The sequence below is a fragment of the Artibeus jamaicensis genome, unplaced genomic scaffold (genome assembly GCF_021234435.1).
Source record: "Artibeus jamaicensis isolate MK-2021 breed Jamaican fruit bat unplaced genomic scaffold, CSHL_Jam_final contig_936, whole genome shotgun sequence".
Classification (NCBI taxonomy): Eukaryota; Metazoa; Chordata; class Mammalia; order Chiroptera; family Phyllostomidae; genus Artibeus; species Artibeus jamaicensis.
The window spans coordinates 1,539,726-1,556,545 of record NW_026522017.1 but is presented as its reverse complement, the minus strand read 5'-3'; the positions used below and the strand labels follow the sequence as shown (position 1 = coordinate 1,556,545).

Sequence of the window (16,820 nt, the reverse complement as noted above, 5' to 3'; positions counted from 1 at the left end):
AGCACTGGTGACGCCATCTGGGGCCTGTGGTTTTCTCTTTAACACCTTAAAGGCAGGATGATTCTAAATCACCTTCTCAGCACTGAAGGATGCACCAAAGCAGTTTCGTCTCCCTGTAGAAGCCTCTACAGGAGATTACCTAAGTGCCTGAAGAGGCCAGCCTTCCTTGCAATTATCTAAAAGGAGATATCAGCTGATGTTAACACGGCATCCTTTCTGCTACCTACATTCAATCATTTCATTGTGAGATAGATACGAGTGGTTTGTTGTTGCTTTGTTCTTAGTGTCCATTAAATGGTGGTTTGATTAGAAATTAGAAATTAATGGCATTTTGTAATCGAGGTGAGGTAACCCCATCCCTAAATTTTGCTCAACTCCATGGTGCAGCCTCCTGCTCAGCTCAGAGGCCCTTCTAAATCCCCCAAACCTCCCGCTGAACGCCAGCACAGGCTGCTCTACCTCAGCTTGGTAGAGCCGGCGCTGGCACATGCTGCCGTTTTACACAACTGTGCCCTCCAGACTGGGTTTCCCTTCTTTGCACTCCCACAAAGACTAAGGTCAAGTGCTCCCAAATCATGTTTCCAAAATGATCTTCCAAATGGATGCCTAGGGTATCCAAACACCCTCCAACTGGAGGGATTGTAACCACAGAAGCAGGTCAAAAGGGTCCTATCCTGTTTAATAAGATACTGAATTGTTTTTCAACCAAGACTGAAAGTTATGCAGCTGAGGTGTGTGCAGAGGAGAGAACTTTGGCCTCGAGCTGCACCCAGAACCAAAGTCTCACCCTGCACCTCCCCCCACCACCAAGGAACCAAACCGAAGGACCAGGACATCACTGGAATTTATGGAACCCTTAAGGGTTCCAATAACCAGAACCCTTTCAGAAGCCAAGAGTCCATTGTCCAAGAAAATCCAGTGTTGGCACCCCTTTATCATAAATGGCCAAGTTCCAAGTTTCTTCTATTAAAATGCCTCACCAGCACTTACACATACCTGTTCTCTATCAGTAAAAGCTTTGGCCACACTCCAAACACTGACGTTTTGAGTTTTGGTCTTTCAAAGTATCAGGCACACACACTTCGGTCCATAACATCACCTGTCATTTACTCCACATGCCACACTCCAGCAAAGCCAGACTTCTCACTGTAAAAACTGAAGCACACACTTTAATCCATTTAGCTTTTTGAAAAATGAAGGTGAGGCCTTGATTTACTGAGGTTTGCCTACGCTATTCTATAATGCCAAGAAATTATTAGGCCTGTAGCAGCCTTGTACTTCGTGTTTTGTGTCTGGGCCATTCCTATCTTGGCTGGAGAGCTAAGAGTGGAATTTTAACTATGAATTTCCTTGTGTTTAACAGGCTAAAGTCAAAAGGCCACATTCTACATCAGATTTGCATGAACAACTTCCACTGGAATTACTCCTGTATGTATATCTCAGGCATTATTAAATAACATTCTTTTTTTTAAATCTTTTTAATGTGCATGTGAGAGAGTGAAACAGCATGTGTAAATTAATTTAAAAAATTTACTCAGTTTGAGGAAATGTTTTGTTTAAGAGGGCACAAAGCCATCCTGATCATCAAATCTATCTTTATGTACACCAACCACTGAGCTTCTCCAAGCATGTCCTGGAGGCCTCATTAGCTTGGACCTCTCTGGTTATTTATGGGGCAGCTGTGGTGCGTGGAGTACACAGCAGGCCTGGACCCAGAAGAAGCAAAATCAAGTTCCTGCTCTGATAATCTTTCCCTGTATCTTTTTGTCTATAAACTGTTGACTTTTGCAAGGTTACTGTGTAAATTCAGTAGATAATGGGTGTTGATTTTGTATTTTGACTGTTACATAAGAAAAAATGGAAACCAAAAAAAAGCCTAGTATTTTTAATATTTATTTATTTATTTATTTTTACAGAGAGGAAGGGAGGAAGAAAGAGAGGGAGAGAAACATCGATGTGTGGTTGCCTTTCATATGCCCCCTACTGGGGACCTGGCCCGCAACCCAGGCATGTGCCCTGACTGGGAATCAAACTGGCGACCCTTTGGTTTGAAGGCCAGCACTCAATCCACTGAGCCACACCAGCCAGGGCACAAAAGCCTAATATTGATGGAGATAGTAAGGAGAAACTTATAGTCTAACGATGGCAGTTTGAGTATAAATCAATATAACTCCTTTAGAAAGCAATTGCAATGCATATTGATAATGATAAGTACTTAAAATTGTCTTCTTTTATTTAATAATTCTACATATAAGAATTTGTCATAGGAAAAAATAGTAAGGGGAACCTCTTTGAGTAGTGATTTTATTCATAGCATTTTTTTTGTCATGGAAAAACAAATGGAAACAATCTAAATTTTAAGCAAATAAGAAAATGTTTCAGTACATTATTACATGCTTATATAATGCTTAGATTAAATTCTTTTAATGTTAAGTGAATAAAAGTGGGTTCAAAATACATATTCTGTATAATTACAACTTTGTACTGAAAAAAACACAAAAAACCAACATTAACATTTAAAGGAATTGAAAGGAAGTAGACCAAAAGTTTCAACAATAATAGGTAAGAGAAAACCAGAAGATACTTTGGATAAAAGCACTATGTGAAGTTTTTCCCCTATTTGCATTTTCTAATACTTTATGCATAGATGACACTTTATAGTAATGAAGTTTTTTAAAGTGTTATACCTTAGTTCCTAGTTAACTAGAACATTCTGTTCAACTGACTTTTCAACTAATCAAAGCTTTACCTTAATTAGCTCTGCAAAATAGTTTTGAGATATTTTTTCCAGTGGTTTATTCTTATTGTTCCATCCAACTATCTGTAAGATCATAGACATTCAGGAACTAGCATGTTTGGCATTTGGTCAAACAGCAAATCTTAGACTTAGCCATCGAGTGTTACAAGGCGCAGCATCAAAGGAATTTTCCAATGTTGTTCCCTGAATACAGCCTGACCCACGTCATTTGATCCTCAGGAATGCTGGAGAGTGAGCAGCAGCGGGTGATGGATGCCCATGGCAGGGGAGCCAATGTATATATTTCCATCAACAGAAGCGTAGATGCCAGCCAACCCAGCGAGGGGTGGCATGCTGTAAATGTAGACAGCAGTTTCAAAGGGAAACTTGCCGGCATTTCATAGTGAATTGTACATAAGAAGGGGGGTACAATGAGTCAAACCTCATTAGTTTACAGAAATACAGCAAAACATTCAAAAATAGGTAACTACATGCATACCTGATTCTTTAACCCACTAGAAGTAACTTTTATTGCCTTCAGACGAAAGCTAACTTTCATGGGTGGCTTTTTGGTGATTATATAAAATATCATTTTGTGTTCCTAGCAGGTCTGCAGGCCTTGCTGTCCAGCTCACTCGAGAGCAGAGCACCACACTCAGCACCCAGTGGAGCCGTCCCTATTGGAAACAGAAGATAGTCTGTGTTATGGCAACACTTAAAGGAAATAAATTTGGCAGAAAATGAATAATATCTCTATGGCAGAAATCGAGTCCATTTTTGAATTTCAAAAAGAAGTGTTTCCTCACATCTGAGTTCACTTAAAGAGCAAAAGAGCAATCATGCACCACAATTGCAGGGAATGAAAAGCCCCTTGAGGGTTTATGCAATTACAAGTTAGAAATGAAAGTCGGTTTAAAAATCTTCTAATACTTTACCACACACAAGACATATGTTCTTTATGGATAAGGAGACAGTTCAGAGAGGTTAGGAATTTTTCTGATATCACACAGCCAGTAAATGGTGGAGTCAGGATTCAGACCCAGGCCTCTTGGCTTCTTGCTCTTGCTTCTATACTACTCAAGTACCACAGGGCTACCAAACCTCCACCAGTGCTGTTTGTCAGACATTCAGGGATCAGTGTAGCATGACCTTGGGCAAGTCAACTAATCTCTCTGAACCTCAGGCTCATCTATAAAGAAAGATCACAAACCCAACCCCACAACATGGTGGTAAGAATTAAATGAGACCATGCACCTCACATGCTGAGCAGAGGTCCTGGCACACCACCGAAATCCAACGGACAGTGTCAACTGTCACTACCCCACCACTTCCTTGAAGGCAGGCTGAAATTCATGAACTTGCAGCCTCAGCCTGGAAGAGTGTGATTCCAACACTTCATTCTGCTTCACAAAAGCTCTGTGGATGTCTGTCCTCAGCTGTGCTGAACCAAGATAAATCAAATCCAATCTGCACCATTTAGTGCTTGGCACCATTTTTAATACAAATCTCATCAGTTTTTATTTTCATTTTCTAGTTTACCCAAACAAGCCATTTTTATAGCCTTGTGACTTTAAACCAAAGCTGCCAATAGAATAGACTTATACTGAAAACATCGGGATCCTTCTGAAGGAATGTAAATATAAGCACCCACGATACAGGAAAATTTGATAAGAGTTTGGTCATTGACTTGGATGCCAGCTCAGCTCTAAACTTGCCTGGTACTATTTTGGGGTATTAAAATCTATACGTGCTTAATATCTCAGCAGCCCTGCTATCCATTAGGTTTGAATGCCCTTTATGGAATGAACTTGATCCTCCCGCCTTACTTTTGGTCTCTCTCCAGAGAAGCTAATGCGCTGGCATAGTTCTGCCATTTGTCAGCCAGAAGTCTGGTTACACATTTGCTCGTCAATCTAAACCTAACCTATTCTCATACAGGCACTTGGGGTTTCATGTAAATCAACCAGACGTTCTGTCATTCACCGGCAATATCCCTCCATAGTATTCTACACCCATGTGCCTTCATGAAATATTTCACTATGTTTGTGGAAGAAATATTCAAATGAATGTGCTTTTTCAGGAATGGTGACACCAGAATGTTATAAATCCGTTCATTACCACAACAAGGATAAATGGTATTTCTGCCAAAGACTTTTGATAGCCGGTACAGTAATGAATCTCAGCACTTTCTGAAATTAAAGGTCTGCCCTGAGAGGTAAGTAGTATCATGCATGACTAACAAAACGCAAACCCAAACTTTGGAGCTAAGCTTTCCTTGTCAGTGTAATTGATCGTTTCCGACAGCATACTGCCTTAGGAAGTTCATAATGTTATTTCTACTCTCCTGATACTAACGTCCAGGTAAGGCTGACCCCACTGTTTGTAAAAGAGCAGGTCCTTATTAACTTAGCATGTTTCATTGTGATTTTTCTTACATGTGAATTCACACACACTATAACAGTTGTACTTTAAATGTCGGCTACAGTATTAAGGATAATATTTCATAGAATTATCAGTTCATCTTCCAGTGAAATATTTTAATATTTAGTTGAATAGTCTCCTAAGAAGCCTTTTAAGATATCTGTTTTTTGATTATAGTGGTTGATTGTTCATTTCTTTTAGGTAGGTGATTTAGCTCTAGCCTTTACTACCTCTTTCAGTATTTTCAAAAGGCACAAAGCGAATAAGGAATTGAGAATTTAAACAAAAGAAATAAATATCAGTTCTCATTGATGTGTGTGTGACACTAAGTCAGTTAACTTCAGTGTTTCTGGATTGTAAAATGATGTTTTAATATAGAGCTAATTCATGAGAACTATGGAGAAAGTAAAGAGGGGATGATTCCAAGCTAACACATCTACAAAAAGTGCATTTTATTCCTTCAAGTGTCTGGAAATCCCTGCTATCATACTATTCACTTTGAGCATGGAAGTATGATTATCAGTGCTGCAAAAAGAAAAATCCAATATCTGTGAAAGGTTATTAATCCAAATACTGTGTCTTCTAATATTAAAGACTCACTGATACAGCTATATCATATTGGCTCTCAAAAATGCCTAAAATGAGCAGAATATAGATTCCAGTCAGAGAGTGATGATTTGCGATTCTGAACAGGCTCAGCAGATCATAAAATTTTTCAGTACTGGATTTCAGACATTAAGGCATTTGGTCATAGTATAAAGATTAGTATATACTTATGCACAGTTCTGTGCCTTAGTGCAATTCAGAAATGCTTTCCTCCTCTTCATTCCTGTTCATTCTTGTGGTGGCCTTTTTCCTCTATCTGACTTCCTCCCTCTAGTGTTTACTGGATGAAGCACAGGAACTAAAGCTCCATTTACAAACAAAAAACATTATTACAACTCTGTTTTCCCCAGTTACCATATACTATAGCAAACTTACCACCGGATGTTTTGACATGAATTCTAAGTGACTGAGATAGTTTTTTATCTGAGAGTGTCAAAGTTAGATTTTCATATTCCAACTTCAGATCCCAAGAGGGGTCATTGACTTCTTCTGCTGTTCAGGTTATACTCCTTCTCTGCCTTTGAATCCTTATGTTCTACTTGCCTTTATTATGATATACAAAGGGGGCAAAGATTAATGAAATAAGCACGCAAACAGACAGTTCTTTGGCATATTTTTCAGAGGTAGAACTTATACTTTGAATCTTCTAGGTTACCCAAGAGGTTCATGAGATTTTGACTCAAAAGAAAAGTGATTAATTTTTAATAGCCTTACAAACACTATTGGCTTATTTTCCTCCACAAAAGTCCTTAGTCAAACTAGGAATAGTATTGCTTATGGGCACTTTTTAGAGAGAAGAAAATATACTTTCGTTGTTCGCTGCCATTGCTGCTACTTTGAAAACAGAGCACAGCTGATTGTGAGAGCTAACTATAGACCAAGGTCATCTGAGGATCCACACAGCCGGCTCACAGGGATGGCAGCCACACCTTGCCAGAGCACATAGGTCTGCCAATCCAGCCAACCCAGCCCAGGGGCTATTTTCAACTGGAGTTCCAGCAGAAAAGGCCCTCAACTGTCCTTCATGCTGCTGGCATTTGATTTTACACCTAACCATTCCGAACCATAATTTTCTCTATATTGACTTCTTCTCTCCATCACAACATCATAGGAGGCCCTTTTCGAGACCCTCATATGAGGTTGATAAATGTCAAAGTAAAATATTAAAACTCATCTTTTGCTTAACAAGAAAAGCTCATCCACATATATAGCTCTACTACATCAAATTACTTCAATCAAGAGCCTGAGCTGCAAACCTCAGGCTTATTTAGCTTCCTTCCACACTGCAGTCCTCCACCAACCTCCAGTCTTGGCCAGGTCTCATCCATTCAGATGCCTAAGGACCTGGTGTTGATTCTTTCCTTGTCCACATCCACTGTCATTACATTTCATCCACTTTTGCCTAGACCACCGGAATAACTTACCAGGCAATCTCTGCCTCCAATTCACCAACATTCCGCCATCAGTTATGTTTCAAAATTACAAATCAGAATGCATTGCTCTTCTGTTTTAAATTCTGCCATGGTTCCCCACAACATAAATTTCAAACTCCCTACCCTGGCAGTCAAAATTCTTCAAGATCTATTCTGTTCTCTATTCTGTTCCATTGATCTATGTGTCTGTTGTGCCAGTACCAGACTGTTTTGATTCAGTGGCCTTGTAGTAAAGTTTGATATTAGGTATTGTGGTCCCTTCAACTTTGTTCTTCTTTCTCAAGATTGCTGAGGCTATGTAGGGTTTTTTTTATTCCATATAAATTTTTGAAATATTTGTTCTAGATCTGTGAAATATACTATTGCTATTTTAATAGAAATTACATTGAATCTATAGATTACTTTGGGTAGTATGGACATTTCAATGATGTTAATTCTTCTAATCCATAAACACAGTACATGCTTCCATTTACTTCTGTATTTCTTAATTTCTTTTTTCAGTGTTCCATAGTTTTCCAAGTTCAGGTCTTTTACCTCTTTAGTTAAATTTACTCCTGGGTACTTTATGTTTTCTTGTTGTTATAAATAACTGGGATTTTTTCCTAGTTTCTCTTTCTGATATTTCATTGTTTGTGCACAAAAATGCCATTGATTTCTGAATATTGACTTTGTATCCTGCTATTTTGCCAAATTCACTTTTTAGGTCTAGTAGTTTTTTGGTGGAGCCTACAGAGTTTTCTATGTACACCATCATGTCATCTGTGAATAATGACAGTTTACTTCCTCCTTTCCAATTTGGATACATTTTATTTTCTTTTCTTGTCTGATCACAATGGCTAGAACTTCCAATGCTATGTTGACTAAGAATGGTGAAAACAGACACACTTGTCTTGTTCCTGATCTTCAGTGGAAAGCTTTTAGGTTTTGCCTGTTCTCTTATATGGTTTTTATTATGTTGAGGCATGTTCTCTCTATTCCCACTTTGCTGAGTGTTTTTTATCATAAATGGGTGCTAGATTTTATCAAATGCTTTTTCAGCATCTATTGATATGATCATGTGTTTTTTGTCCTTCGTTTTGTTTATGTGATGTATTATAATTATTGATTTGCAACATCCTTGGTATTGCACCATCCTTGGCACCACCAATGGTGGTATTGTTCCATCCTTGCATCCCTGGGATGAATTCCACTTGATCATAGTGTAGAATCCTCTTAATGTATTTTGAATCCAGATTGCCAATATTTTGTTGAGGATTTTAGCATCTGTGTTAATCAGAGATATTGGCTTGTAGTGTTTTTTTCTTTGTGTGTCTTTATCTGGCTTTGGAATTAGGGTGATAATGGCCTCATAAAAAGAGTTTGGGAGTCTTCCTTCTTCTTGGATTTTTTTGGAATATTTTGAGAAGAATAGGAGTTTATTCTTCCTTAAATGTTTGGTAAAATTCACCTGTGAAGCCATTCTGTCCAGGGCTTTTTTGTGCAGGGAGTTTTTTGATTACTGCTTCGATTTTGTCAGCTATTTTCGGTCTATTTGGGCTTTCTGCTTCTTCATTCAGTTTTGGAAGATTATTATTTTCTAGAAATTTTTCCACTTCACCCAGGTTTTCAATTTCTTGGCATATAGTTGTTTGTAGTAATTTCTTATAATTCTTTGTATTTCTGTGGTATTGCTGTAACTTCTCTTTCATTTCTGATTTTATTTATTTGGGTCCTCTTTCTTTTTTCTTCATGAGTCTGGTTAAAGGTTTGTCAGTTTTGCATATCTTTTCAAAGAACAAGCTCCTGAATTTATTTATCTTTTGAATTTTTCTTTTAGTCTCTATGTCATTTAATTCTGCTCTGATGTTGATTATTTCCTTCCTTCTACTAGGTCTGGGCTTTGTTTACTGTTGTTCTTCTAGTACTTGTACATGTAGGGTTAGGTTGTTTATTTGAGATTTTACTATCTTCTTTAGGTATTGCTACGAACTTCCCTCTCAATACTGCCTTGTTGTATCCCGTAGATTTTGGGTTGTTATGTATTCATTTTCATTTGTTTCCAGATACTTTTTGATTTCTTCCATGATCTCATTGTTGACCCATTCATTTAATAACATGTTATTGAGTCTCCATGTATATGAATGTTTTTGAGTTTTTTTCTTGAGATTGGTTTCTAATTTAAGCCATTATGATCTGAGCACATGCTTGATATGATCTCAATTTTCTTAAATTTGTTGAGGCTTCGTTTTGTGTCCTACCATATGGTCTCGCTTTGAAAATGTTCCATGTCCATTTGAAAAGAATGTGTATTTTGCTTCTTTGGGTGAAAGGTTATACACACACACACACACACACACATATATATACATCAATTAAGTTCATTTGATTTAGAGTGTCTTTCAGCATCAAAAATACCCTTGTTGGTTCTTTTTTTCAGTGTCAAAAATATCCTTGTTGATTCTTTGTTTTGAAGATATATTCATTGTTGACAGTGGCATGTTAAAATCCCCTATATGACTGTGTTGTTGTCAATATCTTTCTTAAAGACCTCTAAGATTTGATTTATTTTCTTTTCAGGATCTTATTTATTTATTTTTAGAGAGGGGAAGGGAGGGAGAGAAACATCATTATGTGGTTGCCTCCCATGAGCCCCCTAGTAGGGACCTGGCCTGCAACTCAGGCATGTGCCTTGACTAGGAATCGAACCAGTGACCTTTGGTTTGCAGGCTGGCATTCCATCTACTTGGCCACACCAGCCAGGGCTCCAAAATTTTTTTTTATATATTTAAGTGCTCCTATGTTTGGTACATATAGGTTTACAAGGGCTATATTTTCTTGTTGGATTACTTCCTTAAGTATTATGTAGTGACCTTCTTTGTCCCTTTTTGTGGCTTTTGTTTTGAATTCTGTTTTGTCTGATATAAGTATTGTTACCCTAGCTTTCTATTCATGTCCATTTGCTTGGAATATATTTTTTTCCATCTCTTCATTTTCAACCTGTGTAGATCTTTTGTTCTGAAGTAGGTCTCTTGTAGACAGTATATATGCAGATCAGGTTTTCTTATGCGCTCACTTTATCTATGACTTTTAATCAGGGTATTTAATCCATTTATATTTAATGGTATTATTGGTAGGTATTTATTCATTGCCATTTTTCCATAACTATGTTCCTCTCTCTTTTTATTTCTTCTCCTTTTTATAGCAGACCCTTTAGCATCTCTTGCAGTGCTGGCTTGGTGGACATGTACTCTTCTAGGCTTCTTTTGTCTGGGATGCTCTTTATTTCACCTTCCATTTTAAATTAGAGTCTTGCTGGATAGAGTAGTCTTAGTTGTAGTTCTTGCTTGTCATTACTTGGAGTATTTCATGCCAGTCCCTTCTGGCTTGTAGTGTTTCTGTTGAGAAATTAGTTGATAGTTTTATTCAAGGCTCCCTTGATGTTACTGGCTGTTTCTCTCTTCCTGCTTTTAAGCTCTCTTTTTATCTTTAAAATTTGCCATTTTAATTATGATGTGTCTTGGAGTAGGCCTCTTTGGGTTCATCTTGATGGGAAACCCTCTGTGCTTCCTGAACTTCGATGACATTTTTCCTCACCAAGTTAGGGAAGTTTTCTGCCATAACTATTTTCAAATGGGTTTCTATCCCTTGCTCTTTTTAAAATCCTTCTGATATTTCTATGATGTGAATGTTATGTTTCATATTGTCCTGATGCTCCCTAAACTGTCCTCATTCTTTTTTAGTCTTTTTTTGTTTTGTTGCTATGACTGAGTATTTCTTTCTATCTTGTCTTCCAGCTTGCTGATTTGGTCCTCTGCTTTATCTAGCCAGCTTTTAATTCATTCTAGTGTATTTTTCATTTCAGCTATTTTATTCTTTTTTTTACTTTTTAAAAAATATATTTTATTGATTATGACATTACAGTTGTTCTATTTCCCCCTTCATTCCCCTCCACCCTGCACACCCCCTCCCCTCCCATTCCCCCCTTTAGTTTATGACCACATGTCTCAAGTTCTTTAGATTCTATATTTCCCATACTATTCTTGCCTTCCCCCTATCTATTTTCTACCTACCATCTATGCTACTTATTTTCTGTACCTTCTCCCCCTATTGTATTCTTCATTTCTTCCTAGTTCTTATTCATAGTTTCTTTGTCCTTTTTTCATTCTACTGTACCCACTGAGTTCCATGTAGCTCCCATTAAGTTCCTCATCATTCTCACTGAGTTCCTTGACCATCCTTATAAACATTATTTTGAATTTTATATCTGATAGGTTGCTTGCCCTACCTCCATTTAGCTATTTTTCTGGGGATTCCTCCTTTCCTTTCAATCAGAGGGTATTTCTTTGTCTCCTCATTTTAGGTGATTCTTCTTGTTTGTTTCAGCATCTCAGGTTTATCTGCTTTGCCTGCCTGTCTTCATGGGATGGATTTCTGTGGTAGGAGTTCTATGGAACTCAGTAGTACAGTCTCTTTGATCTTCTGATCTTTATGCTCTAGGGTTTTCTTTTAAGTTTATGTGGACTTTCTTGTTATAATTGGGCTTTGATTACTGATGGCTTATTTGTTGTTGGGTTCTGCCCTCTGGCTGGCTGACTAGAGTCGCAACCCCTGCCATTTCTTGTATGCCATTGTACAGGTACTGGTTATCAAAGCAATGCTACTCAGAAAACCAAACCCTCTCCAGCAAAAAAATACCCACCTACAACATCAACAATAGCAACAGCAATTGAGCAAAGACTAATAAAGGTTGAGAGAGATTAAGAATAACATAAGATAAGCAAAAGGGTATATGAGATGACAAAAGGAGAGAAAAATGATTTTGAGTGGGAAGAGGGAGGAAAAATGATAGTAAGGAATAGAAACAAGGTGAAGTAAGGGAGAAAATAAAATTTTAAGTGTAAATAAAACGGAAGGGTGATGGCAAAATACAGTAAGAAAAGGGAAGAGTATAATATGAGGTTTGAAACAAAATTTAAAAAGTAGTGAACCAAAGGGAACAAAATTGCAGAAAAACCACAACAAGGTCAATAACAGTGACAACTGAGCAAAGATTAATAAGGGTGGTAAGAGAATAAGAATATTACATGGAAGAGATCAAAGAATATGAGATGTCTACAATAAGGAAAAATGATTGTGAGAAGATAGATGGAGGAGAAATAAAGAGAGTAAGCAATAGAACCCAGGCTAAGAAAGAAAAAAATAAAATTCCAAACTCAAATAAGCATGGGCAGGAGGAAAACAAAATGGAGTAAGACAGGGGGAAGTAACCTATGAGATTTGAAATTTTAAAAAAAGTGCACAAATAAGAATACAGTTGAAGAACAGCAATAATCCTAATACCCACTCCAAACAAGTCACAATTTGTAAACGTGGGAAGAAAAATAACAGTATCATAAGAAGGGGGAAAAGAATAAGAGCTGACTGAAGGAAGTAAGAATGATTTTGAGAGGATAGAGGGAGAAGAAATAGTAAGTGTGCAGAATAGGAAAAAGGCATAGCACAGGGGAAAATAAGATTTACTATGAAAGTATGAAAAGGTAGGAAGAAGGCAAAATAGAGCAAGACAAAGGAAGGGTATAAGATTTGAAATAAAAATAAAATAAAAAATATATAAAATCTGAATAAAAAGACAAAGAAGTAATAGACAAAGAATAGTGAATTAGTGGAATGCAATTGACACAAAAGAATAAGTCTTAAAAAGCTATGCAAAAGAAAAACAAAACACAAATTCTGAAAAGGAATGAGATGGAATTAGTCTCATCAGAGTTTGGTGTTTGCCTTCTGTCTTTTCTTTCTGGATCCACCTCCGGTTTTTTTATCATCTCAAGGTTCCAGGGTGGGTGGTCCAACTTCTGGCAGCACTGCATGTGTCACCTTCACCTGCCTCTAGATGAGGCTTCACTTATGATCAGGAGGGTGGATCTCTTGGGTCTCTTGGTAGAGCTGTGCAGTCTTCTGGGAAAGTTGTGAGTGTGTTCCTCCTGACTCTGCACCATCCATCTTGGTCCATTCCAGCTTATTTCCTGTAATGTATAGTTTGTGCTGAATTAGCTGTCCATTTCAAGAGAGTAGCCAATCTGTGTAAGAGGGTCAGCTCTTTCCTCCTTGGTGCTGAAGGCAGCTCTGTGTTTAGCTAAGGCTGGGCAAGGCCATGATTCCCCCTTGCTGCATGATTTCTGATCTCCCTGATTTGCTGCCCTCAGTGGTATAGGACCCTAGGAACCAGTGTATTTTGTCTCCCTGAGAGAAGTTCAAAATAGGCCCTTCAGGCATTTCTCTTTCTGTCTTTTTCTTGTGGACATGCACCCTGCAGAGGATTCTTGAGCCTCTTCTGCTTGTTATCCTACAGGAAGTGGGGGCTGGGTGTGTCCTTTCCTTCCTAGAGTTTCAATCTCCCCCAGGGAAAAGGCAGTTTTGTCTGGCTATAAATAATTTCAGGTGCTTCACTCCTGCCCATCCAGTTCCTAGCCCACTTCCCTCATAGCAAACTCAGTCCCAAACTCTCTACTCTGCATAGCCTCCACCCTGCTAGATGCACAGGGCTGGGGCTGAGAATTCCCTTCTTGTGCACCTTTCTTCTTTCTCTCCCCAGCTGCATTCAGTGGGAGCAGACTTTCCCTCAATCCTTTCCCCTTGCTGGCAGGTCAAGCTGTAAATGGGGTCCCTGCCCAGTATGTCTCAGCTCCCCTTTTAAAGTCTCTCTAGGCACTCCCACAGACTGAGTCACTGTCCAGATTTCCTCACATGTTACCTCTTCAAAAAGCCAAAAGTCTCTCCCAGTCACACTTGGCTGCAACCTGTCTCTGTCTGACCCTCGTGCAGATAGCATCCCGTTCTCTCTCTGGCACTCTCCTGGTTGGTGTTTGCTGCTGCAGCTATGGGTGTGCATCCCACTCTGTGTGTGTGTGTAGCCTGGATCTCCCCAATGTTGTGTGTCCAGGTCACTCCCAGCCTGGGTCTGGGGGTTCTCTGCCTTGGAAGGGGAGGGAGCTGCAGAGCTGCAATCTCTGGCCAGGTTCTCCGTAGCCACAGGCACCATGCCCAGGGTACTTCCTCTTCAACCTGTAAAACTCCCTTTCCACTTGTTGGGAAGTGTCTTCTGTATTCCTTGGCTTCCAAACTTCATATCAGCTAAGATTCTGTTGAACGATCAGTTTATTTTTCAGAAGACCATCCAAGTATCCAAGTTGGGGACAAGAGCAAGTGAACTCAGCTTCCACCTACTTCATCAGTATCTTCTCAGGGAATATAAGATATATTAGTTATTTCTTGCTACATATCAAATCACATCAAAACTGAGTGGATTAAAACAACAAACATATTATCTCATAGTTTCTTTGGTTCAGGAAGTCAGAAGCAGCTTAGCTGTGTGTTTTTGGCTCAGGGTCTCTCCTGTAGTTGCAGTTAGGATATGGGTCAGGGCTACAGTCACCTGAAGGCTTAACCAGGGCTGGTGGATCCACTTCCAATCTGGCTCACTCACCAGGCAGCAGGCAGGACAGCTCAGTTGCTCAGAGTGTGTTTCTGTCAATAGGCTGAAAGAGCATCTTCACAACATGGCAGCAACCTTTCTTCAGAGACAACAGTCCAAGTTAGAGAAGACAGTCACAGTAGCTCTTGTGACCTAGTCTCTGAAGTCGCACATTATCAATTCTCCTTTATTATGTTTGTTATAAATAAATCATTAGGTCGAGTCTGTACTCAAAAGAGGGAAATTAGGCTTCACCCCTTGAAGGGAAGAGTTTCAAAAATTTTATGAACATATTTTAATATAACCACTGAAGCTGCTAAATAATCTTGAAGATCAGAACTGTGTTCTAAATCCAGCATATGAAAGATATAATTTTGCAGCAGTCTGAATAAATATCCTTAAGGGTTTTGGTCCACACAGTTCAGTGTGGCCCTGCTCCAAAAGTCGACACGATTCTAGTCTACATGAAGGACCAGGTGTCATCTGGGACAAAGAAGTGTGTCATGTCTGTTTTGCTGTGTCAGAGTCAGACCACGGTAGAGGGCTGTATTCAGTTTGGAACACCAGGTGGAGGCACACACTGTGGCCCATGCAGAGGACAGCAAATAGGGTGGCCCCATAAAATGTCACTGAAAGAAAAAAAGAGAACTTTAGGCCAGAGAAATCTTAGGAATGCTGTAGCTATTGTCTTCAAGAATGTGAAGGATTTTCACGTACAGAGATAGACTTGTCCTGCTTTTCTTGTACTGCATCCAGAACCAATGGGTTGATGTCACAGGGGAAACACTTTGGAGCAATGTAAAGAAGACAATTCTAAAAGTCAAAGCTGACCTAATATAAAAGCAGCTGACTTAGAAGGTTACTCTTGTGATCAGAGGCATTCTGTCTGAGGGCTGACTTGGGGTATAGAAGGAAGGAACTGATATGGTAGAATTTCTGTAATCTCATCTCACAAGCACTTTTCCAATGTAGCTGCATAGTCACCATTACCTCAGCATGGAGGAAATAGAGAGCAGTGGGGACAGTCTGTCTCTAGTTCAATAGGCCAGCATGGCATGATCATTTATTAGTTCACGTTTCTATGATTGGAGATATGATTGGGGCTAGGCTTAGCTGGTCGGTCCTTCTGCAAGTCTCATCTGAGCCAGATGGTTGGTCTAGGATGAGCCTCACTCACATGTCTGGTGATTAACAGGTTGTCTGCTGGGGCTTTGAGCTTATTTTCACTGTGGCCTCATGGATCTAGTGTGGCAGGAGTTGGTACACCTCAAAGTGTCAGTGTTTTTCAGGTCCCAACTTGTGTCAAGTTTGCCAATATTGCAATGGTCAAAATAAGTTACATACTCAGACTCAGAATCAAGGAGTGAAGAAATAGATTTATTGATGGGGAGAGTGACAGAGGTCAATACATAAGGAAGGAAGGTATCTGTGGCCATGTTGCAAATGATCACAGAAACCTTTTCAAAATTACATGAATTAGACCTGGGTATTACTTCAAAAATTCCTCCAGTTTAACCAAAAGTCATACATCATGTATTACTCTGCATAATTTTGACCAGACCATAATAAGGATTTCTTTTGTCATGGTAAGCCCAATGATGATGTGAAGTAATCATTGTCCAGCTGCCATGTGCAAAGAGCTCAGACTATCCCTGTGAGTAGACAAAGAGAGAAAATTCTCAACCTTCACTGAGGAAAGAGAAGGACAAGACAAACCTAAAGATATCGGTAATGTAGGACTTATGGCCAAGATGGAGGCATAGGGAGACACACTGTGCCTCCACCCACAACCAAAAGGACAACAGCAAATTTAAAAACAAAAAACAACCAGAGCTGACAGAAAATCGAACTGTATGGAAGTCCGACAACCAAGGAGTTAAAAAAGAAACATTCATCCAGACCGGTAGGAAGGGTGGAGCCAGGCAGCCAGGCAGAGAGGACTCATGGCAAGGCAGTGGCTAAAGGACCAGGGGAGGCAGCGGCTGGTGGAGCAGATGGTTCCACATTCGCATGCAGATAAACGGGGAGGAACAACTAGGGAAGGAGACAGACCACACAACCCAGGGTTTCAGTGTGGGGAAATGAAGCCTCTGACTGAAAAATCTGTGGGGGTTGAGGCGGCAGTGGGAGAAAGTCCCAGCCTCACAGGAGAGTTTTTTAGAGAGATCCACAG

The 16,820-nt window shown here is 39.3% G+C and overlaps 1 protein-coding gene across 4 annotated transcripts in view; it reads left to right on the top strand.

Moving 5' to 3' along the window:
• Window positions 1-4,657: 4,657 nt before the first annotated feature.
• Window positions 4,658-16,820, top strand: part of ITGB6 (integrin subunit beta 6) — a 152,603-nt gene continuing 140,440 nt past the window's right edge. For 2 of the 4 annotated variants that reach the window (XM_037140422.2, XM_053655165.1), the window contains exon 1: window positions 4,660-4,952. The gene's annotated coding sequence lies outside the window, so the exon portion shown is untranslated. Of the gene's footprint in view, window positions 4,953-16,820 lie in introns of all 4 variants that reach the window. The other 2 variants (XM_053655167.1, XM_053655166.1) reach the window with 2 other exon arrangements.